Raw genomic sequence first — 24,698 nt, 5'->3', positions numbered from 1 at the left:
AGTTGGAATGATCTGCATGTCCAGAATGTTTTTAGAGCCTTAGACCTTAGACCTCGACAGTGTTTAGAGGAAGAACTTGACTCTTTTGTTTCCTGTTAATTACATACTTTTTATGTTAATTTTCTGCCTTAACGTATTTAGAAATTGTTTAGGTTCTTATTATCGTATACACACTATTATTATTATCATTATTATTGTTATTATTTTATTTTATTATTACTTCAGCTTTGTCATTTGATTTTTAAATGGACCACAATGGAAATAAGTGTTTTCACTTTCTTGTGTCATCCATTTATTTTTAATGTATTTAGAATTATATTTTGTACTTACATTGAATTTACAAATAAAATCATGCACGCATACATGTCCAGAAAGTAATTATGCAAAATGCAATTATCAACGTCTATTGTTCAGTGTTGGTAGCTAATATCCATAGTTTCTCCAAAAATATTAGTCCTATCAGTGTTCCATTTTGGCAGCCTTCATCCTTGACCCAAAATACATAAGCATACCAAACGGCAAATGTCAGCTGTTCACAGTTTCTCCGTGATCGAAGGTAGGTATATACACACAAATGCACATACGCATGCATGTACATAGATGGCATTTTGCTTTTAATATATACAGTAGTGTTCAGAATAATAGTAGTGCTATGTGACTAAAAAGATTAATCCAGGTTTTGAGTATATTTCTTATTGTTACATGGGAAACAAGGTACCAGTAGATTCTGTAGATTCTCACAAATCCAACAAGACCAAGCATTCATGATATGCACACTCTTAAGGCTATGAAATTGGGCTATTAGTAAAAAAAAAAGTAGAAAAGGGGGTGTTCACAATAATAGTAGCATCTGCTGTTGACGCTACAAACTCAAAACTATTATGTTCAAACTGCTTTTTTAGCAATGCTGTGAATCACTAAAGTAGTATTTAGTTGTATAACCACAGTTTTTCATGATTTCTTCACATCTGCGAGGCATTCATTTTTTTGGTTTGGAACCAAGATTTTGCTCGTTTACTAGTGTGCTTGGGGTCATTATCTTGTTGAAACACCCATTTCAAGGGCATGTTCTCTTCAGCATAAGGCAACATGACCTCTTCAAGTATTTTAACATATCCAAACTGATCCATGATACCTGGTATGTGATATATAGGCCCGACACCATAGTAGGAGAAACATGCCTATATCATGATGCTTGCACCACCATGCTTCACTGTCTTCACTGTGAACTGTGGCTTGAATTCAGAGTTTGGGCGTCATTTCACAAACTGTCTGCGGCCCTTGGAACCAAAAAGAACAGTTTTACTCTCATCAGTCCACAAAATATTCCTCCATTTCTCTTTAGGCCAGTTGATGTGTTCTTTGGCAAATTGTAACCTCTTCTGCACATGTCTTTTATTTAACAGAGGAACTTTGCGGGGGATTCTTGCAAATAAATTAGCTTCACACAGGCGTCTTCTAACTGTCACAGCATGTACAGGTAACTCCAGACTATCTTTGGTCATCCTGGAGCTGATCAATGGGTGAGCCTTTGCCATTCTGGTTATTCTTCTATCCATTTTGATGGTTGTTTTCTGTTTTCTTCCATGCGTCTGTCTTTTTGTCCATTTTAAAGCATTGGAGATCATTGTAGATGAACTTTGAACAGCCTGTAATTTTTTGCACCTGAGTATAAGTTTTCCCCTCTCCAATCAACTTTTTAATCAAACTACGCTGTTCTTCTGAACAATGCCTTGAACGTCCCATTTTCCTCAGGCTTTCAAAGAGAAAAGCATGTTCAACAGGTGCTGGCTTCATCCTTAAATAGGGGACACCTGATTCACACCTGTTTGTTCCACAAAATTGACAAACTCACTGACCGAATGCCACACTACTGTTATTGTGAACACCCCCTTTTCTACTTTTTTTTTTACTAATAGCCCAATTTCATAGCCTTAAGAGTGTGCATATCATGAATACTTGGTCTTGTTGGATTTGTGAGAATCTACTGAATCTACTGGTACCTTGTTTCCCATGAAACAATAAGAAATATAATCAAAACCTGGATTAATCTTTTTAATCACATAGCACTACTATTATTCTGAACAGTGCTGTAGATGATTTACTGCCCCTGCTGAAATGGCGTATGAGTCCAGAATGTAATTCTCAGTGTCCATTGTTCAGTGTTGTTAGCTAATATCTGGAGTTTCTCAGTGTTCTGTTTTACCAAATGTCAGCTCTCCCCAGTTTATCCGTGATCGAAGTTATACGCACACATGCATACACGTGCACAGAGGCCACTTGGCTTTTAATATATAGATACATCACTCCTATACATTACGGCCTGCAATGGGAGAGAAAACAAAAAAAGAAAATGATCATTTTTGCTAGCCTTTTCAAAGACTGTGTCTGCCTCATTGCAGATACAAAAGATCTGTTGGCTTTGTAGTACTGCTGATGATATTAACAGTCTCATCCTAAGAATAGGTTGAAATTTCTTTTCACAGTTTAATTGTTCTATGCTGCAGGGGTCATCAACCCTGCTCTTGGTGCTCACCTATCCTGCATGTTTTCCAACTCTACCTGCTACACCCACTTTTAATTAAGTAGGACAGGCATGTTCAGCCAATTAAGAGCTAGGAAACCCCAGACCTGACTAATCAGCTTTGGTTGCAATAGGTGCAAATGTTAAACATGTGGGGCAGGTGAGCTCTAGGAGCAGGGTTACTGTCTGCACATTGTTGAATATTGTCAGCAAACTATGTTGTGGAATTATTGGCACCCTTATGTAATACCCCTATTCCATGGAGCGCCATTCCTTCCCAGTTCATCCCGAATAGCAAATCATGGTGCTTTTTAAAGCATCACAGTAACTCCTTGATACATTTTTTGTCAATCTTGAATAAACTTGGTATATGCAGTAGTTAAGGATATCACCTGCACCGGTTAAATCAGGGTGACATTTTTGAGTTCAAAAATGTCATCCTGATTTGCCAGATCGTCATTATTATGCGGTCACTTCCAGATGTTCATAGTCTTACCAGCTTCAGTCATGATTGAGAACACAGCCTGTCACAGCTTTACTTTAGTTTTGGAACAGTTGCCAGGTATGTGCTTTATAAGCCAGTCTGATAGGAGGCATGCTGAGGTAATGGCCCAGTCACAATGCATTTAACAAATGACAATGAAGCCGAAACGAAACAAGAAATCTCGACTTTTGTTGACTTTCGTTGCCATTGTTTAACCTTCATGCAGCTTCATTCCTGCAGCTGGTACTTCGTCAGGATTTTTAAACTGTTGAAAAATTTAAATGAATGCCACTGAAACCCTCAATTTGTCCGTATTTCATTTTGCTGTCATTCTTGATGGTTTTAGTTTGACTTCGTTCAACCACCTGAATGTTTTCACACACTACAGAAGCTGGTTTGTGAGCACTGCTGCTGCCAATGCTGCATTCATGTACCGTTGGAAATTACAGGGCAACATCAGCCTGTTTGTTTGGATTTTTTTTTTTATCTGGTTGGGAGGTCAGCTTCACTGGGGTCAGGCACGTTATATAATTAATCTTTTGTCTGGATACAATTAATTATTTTGCCACAAGCAACTGCTAAATTTGAAACACAAAAAAGTTGTGTCATTTCCGATGGTGCTGAACGCAGTGGCTGCAGCTCCTGCATGCGCTTATTATTTTTTATTAAATATAACAATATGAGTGTAGGAATGACTATCCAGCCCTTATGTACATGTGGCAACAGGTAGATGATTCAGATGATTCTATAAGAGCTGTTCTGGAAGGCAGAATTCATGTTGTGGATCAGCTGCAGCTTGTGAAATAACCGCATATGGGGAGTCACATGGACTGATCAATTTACTGCTCTGATATAGTCATTCATCTTTACACTTATATTTATTCCTTCTTTAGAGAATTTTCTGTTATAAATCAATATATATGGTTTAGCAATGTAATACAGTGATAGAGCAGTGACTACGGCACACCATCGTTTTTTTGTTTTTTGTTTTAATTGGAGCAAGATGCAGCGTGTCATCAGACAGTAAGGATTCTGATGATGAGGAGATAATCCCTCTTTTGTTGTGGACGAGGAACCAGAGCAGGTGGGTCCACCGACGTGCGCACAGATCTCCACAGCTTCTGTTTGCAATTTTTACAGGACTCAGGCGCAATGAGCTGCATGTCAGGGTCGAGTCCTGGAACTCAGAGATGTACCTCTACTGGTGGTTGGCTCTCACTGCGGTATTGTATCACTTCCTGTTCCGGAGCACAGCGGTGTTTTTCTGTATCTGTTAGCTGTTTAATCTACGCAGTTAGATTGATCTATTTATCTAGATTACGATTTGTTTCCCAATGTAATCTTTACGTGCCTTAACTAAAGCACTCCTTCTGCTGAATCACCTCTAAATTATTTACACATTATTCACTTTGCGTGTTTTTAGGAATCCGCTAGCTTAGCGTAGCTACTAGCTCTTAGCCGATTTAGCATGGCGGCTTCTCCTGTCTCTCCCGCACTTTTCTGCTCTGGGTGTGAAATGTTTAGTTATTCCTCTGCCTCCTTTAGCAGTAACGGTACTTGTAATAAGTGTAGCTTATTCATAGCTTTGGAGGCCAGGCTGGGCGAATTGGAGACTCGGCTCCGCACCGTGGAAAATTCTACAGCTAGCCAGGCCCCTGTAGTCGGTGCGGACCAAGGTAGCTTAGCCGCCGTTAGTTACCCCTGGCAGATCCCGAGCAGCCGGGAAAGCAGGCCGACTGGGTGACTGTGAGGAGGAAGCGTAGTCCTAAACAGAAGCCCCGTGTACACCGCCAACCCGTTCACATTTCTAACCATTTTTCCCTACTCGACGACACACCCGCCGAGGATCAAACTCTGGTTATTGGCGACTCTGTTTTGAGAAATGTGAAGTTAGCGACACCAGCAACCATAGTCAATTGTCTTCCGGGGCCAGAGCAGGCGACATTGAAGGAAATTTGAAACTGCTGGCTAAGGCTAAGCGTAAATTTGGTAAGATTGTAATTCACGTCGGCAGTAATGACACCCGGTTACGCCAATCGGAGGTCACTAAAATTAACATTAAATCGGTGTGTAACTTTGCAAAAACAATGTCGGACTCTGTAGTTTTCTCTGGGCCCCTCCCCAATCGGACCGGGAGTGACATGTTTAGCCGCATGTTCTCCTTGAATTGCTGGCTGTCTGAGTGGTGTCCAAAAAATGAGGTGGGCTTCATAGATAATTGGCAAAGCTTCTGGGGAAAACCTGGTCTTGTTAGGAGAGACGGCATCCATCCCACTTTGGATGGAGCAGCTCTCATTTCTAGAAATCTGGCCAGTTTTCTTAAATCCTCCAAACCGTGACTATCCAGGGTTGGGACCAGGAAGCAGAGTTGTAGTCTTACACACCTCTCTGCAGCTTCTCTCCCCCTGCCATCCCCTCATTACCCCATCCCCGTAGAGACGGTGCCTGCTCCCAGACTACCAATAACCAGCAAAAATCTATTTAAGCATAAAAATTCAAAAAGAAAAAATAATATAGCACCTTCAACTGCACCACAGACTAAAACAGTTAAATGTGGTCTATTAAACATTAGGTCTCTCTCTTCTAAGTCCCTGTTGGTAAATGATATAATAATTGATCAACATATTGATTTATTCTGCTTTACAGAAACCTGGTTACAGCAGGATGAATATGTTAGTTTAAATGAGTCAACACCCCCGAGTCACACTAACTGTCAGAATGCTCGTAGCACGGGCCGGGGCGGAGGATTAGCAGCAATCTTCCATTCCAGCTTATTAATTAATCAAAAACCCAGACAGAGCTTTAATTCATTTGAAAGCTTGACTCTTAGTCTTGTCCATCCAAATTGGAAGTCCCAAAAACCAGTTTTTATTTGTTATTATCTATCGTCCACCTGGTCGTTACTGTGAGTTTCTCTGTGAATTTTCAGACCTTTTGTCTGACTTAGTGCTTAGCTCAGATAAGATAATTATAGTGGGCGATTTTAACATCCACACAGATGCTGAGAATGACAGCCTCAACACTGCATTTAATCTATTATTAGACTCTATTGGCTTTGCTCAAAAAGTAAATGAGTCCACCCACCACTTTAATCATATCTTAGATCTTGTTCTGACTTTGGTATGGAAATTGAAGACTTAACAGTATTCCCTGAAAACTCCCTTCTGTCTGATCATTTCTTAATAACATTTACATTTACTCTGATGGACTACCCAGCAGTGGAGAATAAGTTTCATTACACTAGAAGTCTTTCAGAAAGCGCTGTAACTAGGTTTAAGGATATGATTCCTTCTTTATGTTCTCTAATGCCATATACCAACACAGTGCAGAGTAGCTACCTAAACTCTGTAAGTGAGATAGAGTATCTCGTCAATAGTTTTACATCCTCATTGAAGACAACTTTGGATGCTGTAGCTCCTCTGAAAAAAAGAGCTTTAAATCAGAAGTGCCTGACTCCGTGGTATAACTCACAAACTCGTAGCTTAAAGCAGATAACCCTTAAGTTGGAGAGGAAATGGCGTCTCACTAATTTAGAAGATCTTCACTTAGCCTGGAAAAAGAGTCTGTTGCTCTATAAAAAAAAGCCCTCCGTAAAGCTAGGACATCTTTCTACTCATCACTAATTGAAGAAAATAAGAACAACCCCAGGTTTCTTTTCAGCACTGTAGCCAGGCTGACAAAGAGTCAGAGCTCTATTGAGCTGAGTATTCCATTAACTTTAACTAGTAATGACTTCATGACTTTCTTTGCTAACAAAATTTTAACTATTAGAGAAACAATTACTCATAACCATCCCAAAGACGTATTGTTATCTTTGGCTACTTTCAGTGATGCCGGTATTTGGTTAGACTCTTTCTCTTCGATTGTTCTGTCTGAGTTATTTTCATTAGTTACTTCATCCAAACCATCAACATGTTTATTAGACCCCATTCCTACCAGGCTGCTCAAGGAAGCCCTACCATTATTTAATGCTTCGATCTTAAATATGATCAATCTATCTTTGTTAGTTGGCTATGTACCACAGGCTTTTAAGGTGGCAGTAATTAAACCATTACTTAAAAAGCCATCACTTGACCCAGCTATCTTAGCTAATTATAGGCCAATCTCCAACCTTCCTTTTCTCTCAAAAATTCTTGAAAGGGTAGTTGTAAAACAGCTAACTGATCATCTGCAGAGGAATGGTCTATTTGAAGAGTTTCAGTCAGGTTTTAGAATTCATCATAGTACAGAAACAGCATTAGTGAAGGTTACAAATGAGCTTCTTATGGCCTCGGACAGTGGACTCATCTCTGTGCTTGTTCTGTTACACCTCAGTGCTGCTTTTGATACTGTTGACCATAACATTTTATTACAGAGATTAGAGCATGCCATAGGTATTAAAGGCACTGCGCTGCGGTGGTTTGAATCATATTTGTCTAATAGATTACAATTTGTTCATGTAAATGGGGAATCTTCTTCACAGACTAAAGTTAATTATGGAGTTCCACAAGGTTCTGTGCTAGGACCAATTTTATTCACTTTATACATGCTTCCCTTAGGTAGTATTATTAGACGGTATTGCTTAAATTTTCATTGTTACGCAGATGATACCCAGCTTTATCTATCCATGAAGCCAGAGGACACACACCAATTAGCTAAACTGCAGGATTGTCTTACAGACATAAAGACATGGATGACCTCTAATTTCCTGCTTTTAAACTCAGATAAAACTGAAGTTATTGTACTTGGCCCCACAAATCTTAGAAACATGGTGTCTAACCAGATCCTTACTCTGGATGGCATTACCCTGACCTCTAGTAATACTGTGAGAAATCTTGGAGTCATTTTTGATCAGGATATGTCATTCAAAGCGCATATTAAACAAATATGTAGGACTGCTTTTTTGCATTTACGCAATATCTCTAAAATCAGAAAGGTCTTGTCTCAGAGTGATGCTGAAAAACTAATTCATGCATTTATTTCCTCTAGGCTGGACTATTGTAATTCATTATTATCAGGTTGTCCTAAAAGTTCCCTAAAAAGCCTTCAGTTAATTCAAAATGCTGCAGCTAGAGTACTAACGGGGACTAGAAGGAGAGAGTATATCTCACCCATATTGGCCTCTCTTCATTGGCTTCCTGTTAATTCTAGAATAGAATTTAAAATTCTTCTTCTTACTTATAAGGTTTTGAATAATCAGGTCCCATCTTATCTTAGGGACCTCGTAGTACCATATCACCCCAATAGAGCGCTTCGCTCTCAGACTGCAGGCTTACTTGTAGTTCCTAGGGTTTGTAAGAGTAGAATGGGAGGCAGAGCCTTCAGCTTTCAGGCTCCTCTCCTGTGGAACCAGCTCCCAATTCAGATCAGGGAGACAGACACCCTCTCTACTTTTAAGATTAGGCTTAAAACTTTCCTTTTTGCTAAAGCTTATAGTTAGGGCTGGATCAGGTGACCCTGAACCATCCCTTAGTTATGCTGCTATAGACGTAGACTGCTGGGGGGTTCCCATGATGCACTGTTTCTTTCTCTTTTTGCTCTGTATGCACCACTCTGCATTTAATCATTAGTGATCGATCTCTGCTCCCCTCCACAGCATGTCTTTTTCCTGGTTCTCTCCCTCAGCCCCAACCAGTCCCAGCAGAAGACTGCCCCTCCCTGAGCCTGGTTCTGCTGGAGGTTTCTTCCTGTTAAAAGGGAGTTTTTCCTTCCCACTGTAGCCAAGTGCTTGCTCACAGGGGGTCGTTTTGACCGTTGGGGTTTTACATAATTATTGTATGGCCTTGCCTTACAATATAAAGCGCCTTGGGGCAACTGTTTGTTGTGATTTGGCGCTATATAAAAAAATTGATTGATTGATTGATTGATTGATATAGACACACACTGCTCCAGCAGTGGCTCCAGGCGCATTTCGTTTAAAGCATTGAGCTCAACGTTATCTTCAGTGTTGCTTTGTTCTTTCATCCCTTTTGCACTCTTGGTTCGCAGGCTGTTCTGTGATAAAGCTCATTCATCTACCTTTTCTCAATGACTTGTGATTTTTTTACTTTTTTCCCTTCGTTCAGGAATCGTTGTATGCCGTGTGATTGGGCCATAAGCTGTTTCATCCCATTTTTACACCTTTTCTGGATCATGGGGGGTTGTAATAGAACGATGTCCTGTGGAATAGGGGTGTAAATGAGTATAGCATCACAGATTTGGTTGTTGAGCTGCATGCAGTCACAGGCCTAAGATGCATTTGAACAAGGGCTCCAACTTGCTCCCAGTGTACAGTTGAGGACCTTGCATGCTACTGCGACAGCATTCATTTGTGTGTGCGTGCGTGCGTGCGTGTGTGTGTGTGTGTGTGTGTGTGTGTGTGTGTGTGTGTGTGTGTGTGTGTGAAGGTTAATTTATTTTTATTCCAATATGTAATTCACGTCAGCATCGAAATTCCGTACTCAAGTTCTGGTGAAGGGATGAAAGTTAAAAAAAAAAAAGCAAGTAAAAGATAAGCAAAATATATACAAATAAAATGCACAATAAGTTAGAACTAAAATATGTCAAACCTACAATAAGTTAAACAGAAGAGCCAGTGTTGCGAACTGCAAAAGGTGAATTGCGGCCATGTTGCACTCAGTCCCATTTAGCAGCGTTGTCTGATAGCTTCCAAAAAGAAGCTGGACCGCAGAAGGGAGGTTCTGGCCTTGATGTAGTGCAGCCTTCTCCCTGAAGGCAGAGGGATTCAAACAGTCCGTGAGCGAGGTAAGTGGGGTCCTTCATAATACTGGAGGCCCTGCTCCTGCAGCAGCTGATGTAAAAGTCAGTGATGGAAAGTTACACCCGATGATTCTCTGTGCAGCTTTCACCACGTGCTGCAGAGCCTTCCTGTCCACAGCAGAGCAGTGACCGCACCACACAGTGATGTACTGGCTCAGGACACTCTCCACCACACATGTAGAAGGATAAAAAAGCAGTCCAACACATTTCAGCTTCCTCAGAAAGTAGAGGCATTGGTGGGCCTGTTTCAGGAAGCTGGCTGTGTTGTTTGACTAGATGAGGCTGTCTGTAATGTGCAGACCCAGGTACATGAAGCTGGATATAGAGGGGAGTGCTTACTCTTCCTGAAGTCCACAATCACTTCCTTTGTCTTCAGCATATTCATGCAGAGATTGTTGGCTCTGCACCACACCTACAGATGTCGAACCTTCTGCCGATACTCTGCCTCATCGTTGTGGAAGATTAGTCCCACCACGGCCATGTCGACTGAAGCTTGGCAATATGACAGCTGGGATATTTGACGGAGCAGTCAAAAGTGAGCAGAGCGTACAGCATGGAGCTCAGGACACCTCCCTGAGGGAAGCCAGTGTTCAGGATGGTGGATGAAGTTGAGCAACCATGGATCATCATCGACTGTAGCCTGTTGGTCAGAAAGTCCAGTACCCGGTTGCACAGCGATTGTCTAAGCCTGAGTAGTGCTAGATTGTTAATGAGGGTCTGAAGAATGATCGTACTAAAAGCTGAACTGAAGTCCAGGAAGTGAAGCCTGGTGGACAACTGCCGACACTGCATCAGATGTGCACTATTTTTCCTGTAAGCATACTGATGAGCGTCCACAGTGATACCGATGGTGTCCTTTAAGTGGGCCAACACCAGCCACTCAAAGCACTTCATGACTATCGGGGTGAGAGCCACAGGGTGATAGTCATTCATGCATGATGCTGTGGAGGTCTTAGGTAGAAGAATGATGGGGGCCATCTTGAAGCATGTTGGCACTGTAGCCTGGGAGCGTGAGATGTTAAACACAGCAACCCTGTGAGCTGATGAGCAGCATCTCTCAGAACCCGCCCCGAGATATGATCCGTTCCCGTTGCCTTACATGGGTTGATTCTGAACAGGGACCTCCTTCCATCGCCAGCAGCCACGCTGAGGGGCAGTTCACCTGGTGGAGGAGTGAGTCTGGTGCTGGAGGAGGTGTTGGATACCTCAAAGTGAGCATAAACTGTGTTCAGAGCATCAGGTAGAAAAGGATTCACTGAGCACACAGCAGCCTTCAGTTTATAGTCCATGATTGTCTTAATGCCCTTCCACATGCTCCGTGGGACATTGGTGGAAAATTGTCCCTGTTTTGTGAGAGCATAGCTGGTTTTTGCTAATTTAATTCCGCATCCAACTCAGAATCCCTTGTGCTCAGGAGCAAGTGGAACTCTCAGGCAGGGCTTCTGGTTAGGGTAGACTGTAATCCTTCTGATGGTGGTAACATCATCAGCACATTTACTAATGTAGTGACGATGTAGCTGCATCTCTGAAGATCTGCCAGTCAGTGTGCTCAAAGCAGTCCTGTTGCATGCAGGCAGCATCACTGTGCCACACTGATGTTTTTCTGTGTTAGCTTGTTGACTTAAACCACAGGACAGTAAGCAGGAACCAGCATGACCGAGATGTGATCAGGTGGGGGTATAGCATAGCTCCGTACACGTCATGTTTGCTTGTGTACACTCAACCCAGTGCGTTGTCGCCCCAAGTAGCTATAAAGACATGCTGGTAGATCTTTGGCAGAATGTTCCTCAGATGTACGTGGTTAAAGTCCATGGCGGTCATGTAAAAAGCCTCTGCATATATGTTCTGGAGTGCGCTGATGTTATCGTGGGACTCCTTGACAGCTGTGCTAGCATTAGCACTCAGGAGATATAAACAGCGACAATGAGAGCCACTGTGAGCTCCCAAGGCAGATAGTGCAGTTAACAGTTAAAAGTTCAGCTGCCTCTGAACAGTGACTGCTAACCAGAGAAGAGTTCAAACACCAACCTCTTTTGATGTCAATCAATCAATCAATTTTTTTTATATAGCGCCAAATCACAACAAACAGTTGCCCCAAGGCGCTTTATATTGTAAGGCAAGGCCATACAATAATTATGTAAAACCCCAACGGTCAAAACGACCCCCTGTGAGCAAGCACTTGGCCACAGTGGGAAGGAAAAACTCCCTTTTAACAGGAAGAAACCTCCAGCAGAACCAGGCTCAGGGAGGGGCAGTCTTCTGCTGGGACTGGTTGGGGCTGAGGGAGAGAACCAGGAAAAAGACATGCTGTGGAGGGGAGCAGAGATCGATCACTAATGATTAAATGCAGAGTGGTGCATACAGAGCAAAAGAAAAAGAAACAGTGCATCATGGGAACCCCCCAGCAGTCTACGTCTATAGCAGCATAACTAAGGGATGGTTCAGGGTCACCTGATCCAGCCCTAACTATAAGCTTTAGCAAAAAGGAAAGTTTTAAGCCTAATCTTAAAAGTAGAGAGGGTGTCTGTCTCCCTGATCTGAATTGGGAGCTGGTTCCACAGGAGAGGAGCCTGAAAGCTGAAGGCTCTGCCTCCCATTCTACTCTTACAAACCCTAGGAACTACAAGTAAGCCTGCAGTCTGAGAGCGAAGCGCTCTATTGGGGTAATATGGTACTACGAGGTCCCTAAGATAAGATGGGACCTGATTATTCAAAACCTTATAAGTAAGAAGAAGAATTTTAAATTCTATTCTAGAATTAACAGGAAGCCAATGAAGAGAGGCCAATATGGGTGAGATATGCTCTCTCCTTCTAGTCCCCGTCAGTACTCTAGCTGCAGCATTTTGAATTAACTGAAGGCTTTTTAGGGAACCTTTAGGACAACCTGATAATAATGAATTACAATAGTCCAGCCTAGAGGAAATAAATGCATGAATTAGTTTTTCAGCATCACTCTGAGACAAGACCTTTCTGATTTTAGAGATATTGCGTAAATGCAAAAAAGCAGTCCTACATATTTGTTTAATATGCACTTTGAATGACATATCCTGATCAAAAATGACTCCAAGATTTCTCACAGTATTACTAGAGGTCAGGGTAATGCCATCCAGAGTAAGGATCTGGTTAGACACCATGTTTCTAAGATTTGTGGGGCCAAGTACAATAACTTCAGTTTTATCTGAGTTTAAAAGCAGGAAATTAGAGGTCATCCATGTCTTTATGTCTGTAAGACAATCCTGCAGTTTAGCTAATTGGTGTGTGTCCTCTGGCTTCATGGATAGATAAAGCTGGGTATCATCTGCGTAACAATGAAAATTTAAGCAATACCGTCTAATAATACTGCCTAAGGGAAGCATGTATAAAGTGAATAAAATTGGTCCTAGCACAGAACCTTGTGGAACTCCATAATTAACTTTAGTCTGTGAAGAAGATTCCCCATTTACATGAACAAATTGTAATCTATTAGACAAATATGATTCAAACCACCGCAGCGCAGTGCCTTTAATACCTATGGCATGCTCTAATCTCTGTAATAAAATTTTATGGTCAACAGTATCAAAAGCAGCACTGAGATCTAACAGAACAAGCACAGAGATGAGTCCACTGTCCGAGGCCATAAGAAGATCATTTGTAACCTTCACTAATGCTGTTTCTGTACTATGATGAATTCTAAAACCTGACTGAAACTCTTCAAATAGACCATTCCTCTGCAGATGATCAGTTAGCTGTTTTACAACTACCCTTTCAAGAATTTTTGAGAGAAAAGGAAGGTTGGAGATTGGCCTATAATTAGCTAAGATAGCTGGGTCAAGTGATGGCTTTTTAAGTAATGGTTTAATTACTGCCACTTTAAAAGCCTGTGGTACATAGCCAACTAACAAAGATAGATTGATCATATTTAAGATCGAAGCATTAAATAATGGTAGGGCTTCCTTGAGCAGCCTGGTAGGAATGGGGTCTAATAAACATGTTGATGGTTTGGATGAAGTAACTAATGAGAATAACTCAGACAGAACAATCGGAGAGAAAGAGTCTAACCAAATACCGGCATCACTGAAAGCAGCCAAAGATAACGATACGTCTTTGGGATGGTTATGAGTAATTTTTTCTCTAATAGTTAAAATTTTGTTAGCAAAGAAAGTCATGAAGTCATTACTAGTTAAAGTTAATGGAATACTCAGCTCAATAGAGCTCTGACTCTTTGTCAGCCTGGCTACAGTGCTGAAAAGAAACCTGGGGTTGTTCTTATTTTCTTCAATTAGTGATGAGTAGAAAGATGTCCTAGCTTTACGAAGGGCTTTTTTATAGAGCAACAGACTCTTTTTCCAGGCTAAGTGAAGATCTTCTAAATTAGTGAGACGCCATTTCCTCTCCAACTTACGGGTTATCTGCTTTAAGCTACGAGTTTGTGAGTTATACCACGGAGTCAGACACTTCTGATTTAAAGCTCTCTTTTTCAGAGGAGCTACAGCATCCAAAGTTGTCTTCAATGAGGATGTAAAACTATTGACGAGATACTCTATCTCCCTTACAGAGTTTAGGTAGCTACTCTGCACTGTGTTGGTATATGGCATTAGAGAACATAAAGAAGGAATCATATCCTTAAACCTAGTTACAGCGCTTTCTGAAAGACTTCTAGTGTAATGAAACTTATTCCCCACTGCTGGGTAGTCCATCAGAGTAAATGTAAATGTTATTAAGAAATGATCAGACAGAAGGGAGTTATCAGGGAATACTGTTAAGTCTTCTATTTCCATACCATAAGTCAGAACAAGATCTAAGATATGATTAAAGTGGTGGGTGGACTCATTTACTTTTTGAGCAAAGCCAATAGAGTCTAATAATAGATTAAATGCAGTGTTGAGGCTGTCATTCTCAGCATCTGTGTGGATGTTAAAATCGCCCACTATAATTATCTTATCTGAGCTAAGCACTAAGTCAGACAAAAGGTCTGAAAATTCACAGAGAAACTCACAGTAACGACCAGGTGGACGATAGATAATAACAAATAAAACTGGTTTTTGGGACTTCCAATTTGGATGGACAAGACTAAGAGACAAGCTTTCAAATGAATTAAAGCTCTGTCTGGGTTTTGGATTAATTAATAAGCTGGAATGGAAGATTGCTGCTAATCCTCCACCCCGGCCCGTGCTACGAGCATTCTGACAGTTAGTGTGACTCGGGGGTGTTGACTCATTTAAACTAACATATTCATCCTGCTGTAACCAGGTTTCTGTTAGGCAGAATAAATCAATATGTTGATCAATTATTATATCATTTACCAACAGGGACTTAGAAGAGAGAGACCTAATGTTTAATAGACCACATTTAACTGTTTTAGTCTGTGGTGCAGTTGAAGGTGCTATATTATTTTTTCTTTTTGAATTTTTATGCTTAAATAGATTTTTGCTGGTTATTGGTAGTCTGGGAGCAGGCACCGTCTCTACGGGGATGGGGTAATGAGGGGATGGCAGGGGGAGAGAAGCTGCAGAGAGGTGTGTAAGACTACAACTCTGCTTCCTGGTCCCAACCCTGGATAGTCACGGTTTGGAGGATTTAAGAAAATTGGCCAGATTTCTAGAAATGAGAGCTGCTCCATCCAAAGTGGGATGGCTGCCGTCTCTCCTAACAAGACCAGGTTTTCCCCAGAAGCTTTGCCAATTATCTATGAAGCCCACCTCATTTTTTGGACACCACTCAGACAGCCAGCAATTCAAGGAGAACATGCGGCTAAACATGTCACTCCCGGTCTGATTGGGGAGGGGCCCAGAGAAAACTACAGAGTCCGACATTGTTTTTGCAAAGTTACACACCGATTCAATGTTAATTTTAGTGACCTCCGATTGGCGTAACCGGGTGTCATTACTGCCGACGTGAATTACAATCTTACCAAATTTACGCTTAGCCTTAGCCAGCAGTTTCAAATTTCCTTCAATGTCGCCTGCTCTGGCCCCCGGAAGACAATTGACTATGGTTGCTGGTGTCGCTAACTTCACATTTCTCAAAACAGAGTCGCCAATAACCAGAGTTTGATCCTCGGCGGGTGTGTCGTCGAGTGGGGAAAAACGGTTAAAGATGTGAACGGGTTGGCGGTGTACACGGGGCTTCTGTTTAGGGCTACTGATGTAAACAGCATCAGCATCAGCCTGCTGATGTAAACTCAGAGTCCACCTCCTCTCTTCTTCCCCGACAGATGGTTGCGGTCGGCTCAAAAAAGTGTTAGCCTGTCCACTTGGTAGGCTAATGCTGCATTCACACGGGCGCGACGTGAGCAACAGCAGTGACAAGTTGCCATGTAATCCCTCTGGAACAACGCGTTTTGGCGCCAAAGTCACACAGCGCGACGCGATGGACGCGAATGAAGCGATGCGAGTGAAGCGATTTTGAGCGATTGGCATGTTTGTGGCACGATATTGCGTCGCATCACGTCGCATTGCCCTCCTCCCCAAGTTAAAAAATCTGAACTGTTTCGTCTCGTCGCGCCGCGATGACGAATCAGGGACTGAATATGTAGTGACGAGGAGATGTCTGGAGTTTGACTGAAGATGTGAACATGTCCTGTATCTGGTAGCAGCTTGTGAGCAGGACTTATGCCTCTTTTGTCCTTTATTTCACAATTATGACAGAGTTTTTAGAGCAAGCAGCAGCCCCACAGCAGCGGGGAGCGGAGTTTCTTTTTATTTTTATTTTACGTGTGCGCGCGAGCGAATCGTCCGTGGAGATTATTTTACTTATTAACTACACAGATGTATAATAAAACAAATGGTGACTGGTTTCTAAACACAATTATGACAGAGTTTTTTAAGGAAGAGTGAGGAGCAGCCCCGCAGCAAGCAGCGGAGTTTCTTTCTTTTTATCTTTTACGTGCGCAAGTGAGCGAATCATCCCTGAAGATTATTTTACTTATTAACTACACAGATGTATAATGAAACAAATGGTGACTGGTTTCTAAACACAATTATGACAGAGTTTTTGGGGGGGGAAGAGCGAGCTGCAGCAAGAAGTGGAGTTTCTTTTTTTTTTTTTTTATTGTTTATATGTGCGCGCGTGAACGGGATGGGAGGTCCTCGAACTGGGTCCCGCAGAGGTGGAAAGACCGCTGAAAGCGGCCATCATCCAGACGCAGCTCCTGCAGCAAATAATGATACTCCCTGTATTGGGAGCTTTCCACAACAACTCGCGCCGTGTGATCAAGGTACGTCATGTTAACTTGACTGACAACCGGAACCAGCGAGCAGAATGGAAGCTCCTCCTTTTTGATGACGCACCGGAGCGAATTTTCCCAGCAAAAGCAGAGCGACACACCTGGTGAAGGAGGCGCGTTCGTCACCACGTGACCCCCGCGAATTTGTAGCGTCTGATCGCGCCCATTGTGAACGCGTCGTAAGTCCAGCATGCTACCTTTTAGCCATGTCTGTTTTAGAAAATAAGCACAACAGATTCTCATCTCTCTGCAACTGGAAACACGGAGCAGCAATAAGTCCACCTTGAGCGAACACTGGCCAGAAAGAGTGATGGACTCATGGGTCTGTTGGTAGCCTTTAGCTTGGCTAACAAGCTGCCCCACGTACCCCTCTTCCACTGCCTTGCACACTGCTTTCATTTGCTTCTTAGCCTGTGTGTCTTCCCGCACCAGTCTGCTACTTTAAGAAGCCGCAGTCTGTCCAATGCTACCCTACAGTTTGGAGACAGTGGGCAAGCAGCGATGTTTCTTTGCAGTAGAAGGAAAAAGCGTCACCGGGATCGAGAGAAGCCAGTGCACTGCTGCATGCCACCTTTATTGTGTGTGTGTGTGTGTGTTTATGAGAGAGAATGGGCGAATGTGGAAAGGCATCATTGCTGAGCTTTTTGAGCATCTGCATCAGATCAGAGCATGCTATATAAATGTAGTTCATTGCAGACCAAATGTGCCCTTGAACAAGGTCTTTGATCCCAGAATACAGCGCCGAGTCATGTGAGCCATCAGATATTTTGAGCATCTGCATCAGACAGAAAAGCGCAATAGAAATGCAGTATATTTAGCATTTATGTTTTGACGGTGTACACCAAAGCACACAGAATAAATTAGACCATAAATAGCACATGCTTGTGTACCCAAACAATCTTCACAACTTTACTTGGCAATATTCCAGACAAATCAAGCTTTAGTTGTTTTCCACAAGAAAAAGTCCATCTTTCCGTCTGTGCGTGTTTAAACTCTGCAAAGCAGCAACGTAGCAAAGTGCCACATGTTCTCCAGAGATGTTTAAATTAAGCAGCACTTCACTGTGCTAATCATGGCTGTAATCTGGGCGTAGTGGCTGTGTGGGTGGCCATACAGCAGATGGATGTGGGGGGGGGGGGACTGGGGTCGTGCAGCTCTGTGATAATGCTCCATAATGGCTTTCATTTTAGATCCTACTTACTGACACTCTTCTCCTGATAATCTCATTAAAGAGCGCCAGGCAGGCAGGCAGTCAAGATCATCGAGCTATTCTCAGATAGTAAGCAGGCAGGCAAGGGGAGAAAACACATACAAACAGATAAAAGCTGTAACTATGGATTGCTTTCTTTTGTCAGTAATCATTGTGTTATTTATATTTTTTTATAAATTATTTAATCTACAATTTAGTGAAGTCTTCATAGATATTCATCTGTCCACCTGACAGTCAAAAGATCTCTCTCTCTCAGCAGTTCCTCGTATTCCAAGGGGTTTTCTTCTCCATCTTCATCTTCATTTTCCTTTATGCGTTTTTGAATGCCCGATGAGGCCAATAGGAGCTTGGAATTTTCCGCCACAGTCAGGTCAAGGAATGGTCGTGGTGGTCTTGGTTGAAGGAGTTTTGCTTTCCTTCTTTCCCGCTTTTCTTCTGCTGCCTCGTTGTGCTCTTCCTCCAAATGCGCAATGCCAGATTTGATGGTATTTCTCCAGGACTGATTTTTGCACTAAAGTTTCAAAGGACTTGAAGTCTGTCAGTTTTCTGGAGGGTGTCTTTCAGTTGGCCCTTGAAGCAGCATACAGTGCCACCAAGGGGACGCTTCCCAGATTACAATTCACTGTAGACGTTGACACGGGGCATGCATTTTTCAGGTATCCTGGCAATATGCCCAGCCCATCTGAGTCAGTGTTTTGCTGTCATTGCGTCAATGTTTTGGGAGTTTACTTTGCTGAGGACAGAGATGTTGGTGGCATAATCCTTCCATTTAATGTCGAGAATGCATCTAAGTTTGTTCTAATGGAATCTTTCCAGTTTCCTCAAATCATTTTGATATATTGTCCATATTTCACAGACATAGAGGAGGGTGGCAAGAACAACTGCTTGGTAGACCATGAGTTTTGTCTTCAGTTTGAGGTTCTTGTTTTTGAAAACACAAGAGAGGAGTTTCAAAAGGTGACGTGAGATAAGTGAATTTGGTTTTCAATATCTTTTTTGGCTGGATGAGCCATTTGATGATACAATCCACCACATTCTCAAGAGATGTTCCTTCGATTTTCACATCACAGCTCAACACAGGCTGGCCAAGGATTGGTTTGACTAGAACCTTCATCTTTTTGATGCTCACTTTGAGTCCAAAGTTATTGATGGTTACTTGAATCTTGTCTTTGTGTTGGGTTGGGTTGGGTTGGGTTGGGTTAGCCATGTTGTCCGCATACTGGAATTTAGTGATTCTGATCTTTTGAACAAATCTCCTTGAGCGAAAACTCACAAGATTGAAAATATCACCATCCAAGTGATAGTTGATATCGATCCTGGGGTTTTCAGCAAGTATTTCCTTGAGCATAGCAGCAAGGTAGATGGAGAACAGGTTTGCAGCGAGTACACATTGTTGATTGAGGCCACCAGTGATCGGGAATTCTTCAGACATGTTGATTTGGTGATAGACTCAACCTGTCATTCCTTCATGGAAAGTTTGAATGAGACAAAGTAATCAGTAGGGATGGGTATTGATAAGATTTTATCAATATCGATGCCATTATCGATTCTGCTTATTGATCCGATTCTTTATCGATTTCCTTATCAATACCTCTTGTGAATTTTCTGTGTACTAAAAGTAGGCTTTACAGGTTTTCTATGTCAACAACATTTTATTGACTCTTAAAGTAATTAAATATGAAATTGGTCACTGGATCCTTCATTTCTGGACATAAATAAAAATAAACAAAATCTGTAGTTCATGTCAAAAGCATTTCCTTTCAGACATTTTGACATGATTATCTCTCCATATACCTCTGAGCTGAGCTCAGCTGGCTGCTGCACGTCAGTGCAGGACGTCTCATTTTGGGAGGGAAAAAAAATGTTTTGATCGATTGCAGTTTGTTTGTATTACAACATTTGGAAAGAGATGTCATTTGATTTCAACGGCGTTTCCCTTTGAATTTATGAATTCCAACTGGACTCTGTCATTCTAAAATGACTCGGCAGAGAGCCATGCAGTGTTTGGAGTTATGTGAACAGAACAGAGGACAATTCTCGTTTCTTTCTCACAAGACAGGACTCCCAGTTAGTGACTTTTAATCCTCACAAAAATGACTCACAATTGACATATTCAGGGATGAAAGTGGTGAAAAACAAAGAAAGTGTTGTGAAAGTGTAGGAATACGGACCCACAACAGGGGGCGCAAATGAACGGACAATGGAGAAGATAAATAACAAGTTTTACTATTGTGAAACGAGCACAACCAATACAACAATCAACAATTTGGGGATAAGCCGAATTCTGCTGGTGTCGTGTGGGCAGGCTCGAAGGTAGGAGACGTCCGTCCAGGTCGAACCGGAACCATCCAGATTTCCTCTGCCACCGAACCCTGGAAGTACTGGAACCGCCAAGTCCCGAATTCCCAGGTGGCCACTGCCTCCGCTCGTCGGATCCGGTACTGCTGGCAAGAGAGAGCAACAACACACAGGTGTGGATGCGGCTGCACCCAGTAACACGGAGAGGGGAGAAGCTGCCTCCACCTCTCGTCCCAAAAAAAGCAGGAAGGTGAGTACTTATCTAGTCACTCGGCCTGCGGTAGTCCGCTGTCCTGAAAGGTTTAACAAGTTTATCGATTAACACAGAATATGCTGCAGAGAATGTTACCTCTAGCTCAAGGCGATATCTCGGCATCGAGGTGGAGACGCCGTCCTGATGATATACCTCCGTGCTGAGTGGAGTCAGCTGTGTCCAGTAATGGGTGACAGCTGTCACTCTGGCTGCTCTCATCAGGCGGCAGCGCCCTCTGGTGCCTGGAGCCCGCACTCCAGGCAGGGCGCCCTCTGGTGGTGGTGGGCCAGCAGTACCTCCTCTTCAGCGGCCCACACAACAGAAAGCTGAAACCCAAATTACCCCCCATCACCACCTGCAGGAAAATGTTTGAATTCTAGAAGCTCTGAAATGCATCTGGGGCTATTCCAGACAGTAAACTGCAGTGAGTGCAGCATCCATTTTGGTGAAAAAAAACCCCTCAACTTTCCTTATTCAAATTCATTCCAGTAGTATTCTGCCCTTACTAGGATGCAGCAGTTTTTTGGCAGATACTTCTGGAGGAAATCACTGAAGAAATTAACAAATTGAAAATATGGTTTGACCAAAACAAATTGTCATTAAACTTAAATAAAACAAGGATGAAGTGGAGGTGTAAGAGTCCCTAGGTGTTCACAGAAAACAGTTATTTATTTATTTATGTATTTATGTTCATTGTTGTTCATTGGTTTTATATTTTTTGTTGTTTTTTGTTTTATCAGATTCTTTTTGTCTCTCTCATAAATTGTATTGTAGCATTATTAGTTATCATTATTACTATTAGTGTTATTGTTGTTGCTATTATTATTATTAATATATAAATACAAATACAGTTGTGCTCAAAGGTTTACATACCCTGGAGGAATTTTTTTCTTTTTTGGCCATTTTTAAGAGAATATGAATGACAACAAAAAACTTTTTTTTCACTCATGGTTAGTGGTTGGGTGAAGCCATTTATTGTCAAACAACTGTGTTTCCTCTTTTTAAATCAAAATGACAAGAGAACTACCCAAATGAACCTGATCAAAAGTTTGCATACCCCCGTTCTTAATACTGTGTATTGCCCCCTTTAACATCAATGACAGCTTGGAGTCTTTTGTGATAGTTGTGGACGAGGCTCTCTGATGGTAAAGCTGCCGCCCCAGTATGTTTCGGACTTTATTTACATCAATTACAAAGAAATACAAACAATATGACACTCTACGGTAAATCTGCATGGAGTAGACAGTTCTCAAAAACTGAGTGAGTGTGCAAGAAGTAGAAGAGTGAGGAAAGCCACCAAGACACCCAGACAACCCAGAAGAAGTTATAGGCTTACGTGGCTGTGATTGGAGAAATTATGGACAGTGCAAGCTTTACATTCTGTATCACCAGTTATCCATCTTCATGATGAAGTGGTATGGAGGAGGATTTTCTTAAAAGAAGACCTGAAAGTTTAGCTACAAATTGCCAGAAGGTACATCTGAGATGCAAGCCTGGATTTGATGTGTTTTTGTGAAAGAAAATCCTTCTCTGCTCTACTCCACTATGAAGCTAAGAGTAGTGACTCTGTGGACTCTGTGCCATGGAGTTGCACAGAAAGGAGAAGGAGGAGATGGACAGAGCCAGATGTCTGGCTGCACGTTGCTCTCTTCTGGTTCAGACTCATTCTCCTGAACATCAGGCACAACAGCAGGTGCATTATTCCAATGCTCCTCAGCAGGACAGCACTTAGGAGCATTGGAATGAGACTTTTAGCCGACTTGGCATCACTGTCCTCCTTCGACATATTGCAGCAATGACACTGAACGCAGTGCAGCAGGGTTTAATTGTGTGCATGTGAGAGGAGTGATTCGTAGTGGAGCGCAATGAAATGTGACACCACGGTACAATTCGTGTCAAAACTTGACAGTTTTCGTGACAATTCATAATGACGCGTGACAGTCTGGGCTCCAGGAACCACTAAGAATGCTGTCACACTCTATTAAGGATCACCACTAATCAAGGCATATCAACACGCTCAGTTGCGAACTTCACGACATGATGAGGGTGGTATGTGACATTCGTGGAAGATTTTTGGACAGCCAAAAACATGCTCCACTAATATCACACACCGACACACACTGTTAAGAAACCTATTCAGATATGTTAAATCACATTAAGAATGTCAGGAATGTAACACGAATGACAGAAAAATAACATTTGTAACGTGTCCTGTCTGTGTAAACGCAGCATAATAATTGTTTATTTCATTGACAATGATTTGTTTTTGAGTCTGAGTTTACATACATCTTGGCTAAATACCTTCAAACTCAATTTTCCAGCACTGCCCATATTCCATTTTATGAAAGACAGAATGTTAGGTAGAATGTCTACTTTATTTATGTACATGTTTTTTTTTAAATTATACTTTACATTTTTGCCCACTATGTCAGATTGTCTGTGTCAACGGTGTACAAATGTACACAGTTTTATGCCTCTTTAAACAGAATGGAACATTCTTGGAGATTTCGGATTTGATGGAATGAACGGTGCTGGCAGTTACATATATCAAGAATGAGGAGCAATGAATTCATCATGCCAGTTCTGAAATTATTACACAGAACACATCTTAATGTAGTCTTTTTAGCCGATAGCCTATGTAGAGAAGATGTGTGTATGTTTCCTTGGAAAAGATGCTTAATCTGTGTCATCTGTCCATCCAGCAACAAATGGGTATGCATCTCGGCTGGAGAAAGAACCCGTGTCAGATTGGCATCCTGCACAGTGTGACTCGTAGAGTCTCATCTGCTTCGTGCTACAGAATTCAGAGATAGGCACAGACCTGATGGGCCTCATGTCCCTTATAGGACTTACTTTTTTTTCCTTTCAAGTCTTTAAATAGCTCAAAACCAAAATGCAGATGGGTGACCAAAACAAACAAAAAAACAAAAACAAATGAGTAGAAAAACAAAGTCTCCCATTATAGGACACAAGGTGTCACTGAAGCTTTCCATATTCAGTAGCAGTAACTGTGCTGCTGCCTTCAATGTAAGGGCAACACATCTTATGGTTGTCCACCTGGGTGGCTGCCATCCAGGACCCAATGTGGTTCTGTGGTGTGGTGGATGGAGCACCAACACATGTTTCCATATTTGGCCCATGACATAGTATTTGCACAAGCAGTTACTTGTTCAAAATGGTGCACTTTGTTCTGATTATTAGTCAGACCATAATTTAGCAACAGGCAAAAGTGTCACTGCTTTGAACTTGTTGAACCGTCTGTTCAAAAGCAACATTTTTCTTACTTGTGGAGTAAATTTCTCAATTATCTTTCACATTTATGCGGCATTGGTGACTAATGTTTAACTAAATCTTGAACTATCAAATGGGATTGTGCAAAGTGAGTCAGGACAGCCAAAATCAGTTTTGATTTGAATTATTAGATTAGAGACGATCTAATAATTCAATAATAATAATAATAATAATAATCTAATAATCTAATAACATCCACTTTAATACCTCTTTGGAACATCTTCTGTAATGGGCCATAAAATGAAGCCTGAGAATCAGATACACCAGGGTAATGGAGGACACGATGTATCAAAATAACAGTGGGATATCACATGTTACCATCATCATCATCACCATGTTTTGTTTCTTCTGATTTTCCTCTTAAATTGTGATTTGCCAAGCAACAGTGAGGAACCACACTAACACATGTTATTTTTGGAATTTGAGAATAAATAAAATTGCTGTAAACCTACGCAAGCCCTAATTTTTTTTGTGTGTGTGTGTGTGTGAGAGAGAGAGAGAGAGAGAGAGGTGGAAATGTTTGTTCACTCACTTCTAAAGCATTTAGGGCACTTCTCTGCTCTGCACTATGTCTTTCTGATGACTTAGCATCAACGCAAAAAGTTATAAATAAATCCTCTCCCCCTTCTTCCTCCCCTGTGGTGTACGCCTTTTTTGCCCTCCCATGGGTGCAATTTCCTCACGCATACTTTGAGC

The 24,698-nt window shown here is 41.8% G+C and overlaps 1 protein-coding gene across 7 annotated transcripts in view; it reads left to right on the top strand.

The window, feature by feature from the left end:
* The window catches only part of elavl4 (ELAV like neuron-specific RNA binding protein 4), a 258,140-nt gene that overhangs the window by 104,319 nt on the left and 129,123 nt on the right, over nt 1–24,698 (top strand). The window lies entirely within an intron of this gene.

The sequence above is a fragment of the Thalassophryne amazonica genome, chromosome 10, assembly GCF_902500255.1.
Source record: "Thalassophryne amazonica chromosome 10, fThaAma1.1, whole genome shotgun sequence".
In the NCBI taxonomy this organism is placed as follows: Eukaryota; Metazoa; Chordata; class Actinopteri; order Batrachoidiformes; family Batrachoididae; genus Thalassophryne; species Thalassophryne amazonica.
The sequence above is the reverse complement of the archived record's forward strand: the minus strand, read 5'-3'. Positions and strand labels throughout refer to the sequence as shown.